Source organism: Homarus americanus, unplaced genomic scaffold, assembly GCF_018991925.1.
Source record: "Homarus americanus isolate GMGI-L3 unplaced genomic scaffold, GMGI_Hamer_2.0 scaffold40856, whole genome shotgun sequence".
Lineage (NCBI taxonomy): Eukaryota > Metazoa > Arthropoda > Malacostraca > Decapoda > Nephropidae > Homarus > Homarus americanus.
This window is the reverse complement of record NW_024734615.1, coordinates 941809-942484: the sequence shown is the minus strand read 5'-3', so window position 1 is coordinate 942484 and position 676 is coordinate 941809.

Sequence of the window (676 nt, the reverse complement as noted above, 5' to 3'; positions counted from 1 at the left end):
CCCATGACAAAATGATTTAATCTATTATGTTCTCTCAAAATCCACCTGGCTGAAATAACGTTCGTGACTATGCCAAAAAGAGGGTAGAGGTACAGTGTGTGTGTGTCGGAATCTGTTTCATTATCAGATTATTATTTTTATTTTTTACAAGGGGTTATACACTTTTAATCTTCTGTAAGTAGAACGCACCAAGTAGTGTAAATTAACCCTTCGCTCTAGTCCAGACTACATTAGTTTACCTTTGTCTTCAGTTAAACTTAGTTAAGATTGAATGTGAATTGAATCATAAATAATAAATACTTTTTTTTTTGTTCAAGCACAACTAAACTTGAACTAATTTGAACTAATGGTAGAGTCGGAGCTTCTGTGAACCACCATTAACGCTACAATTCATAAAACAAGGTGTTGTAAAATTGGTAGCCTCGGTGGCCAGGTGAGCCACCGGCGACGATGGGACTGAAGTGATTGTAGTAGTTACATTTCACAAATATATTATTTTGGTATAGTCAGTTATAGTTTCGACACGCGAAATTGAATGGTAGAACTCAATTGGATCAACTTTTTCTTGTAAACCTCTACATTTTATTTACTTTTTTTTGGTAAATGGTCTGAGGTCTGGCACTGATTGATTTTAATTTCAAGATTTACCTTTCTAGGGCACGGTAATTTTGCCAAG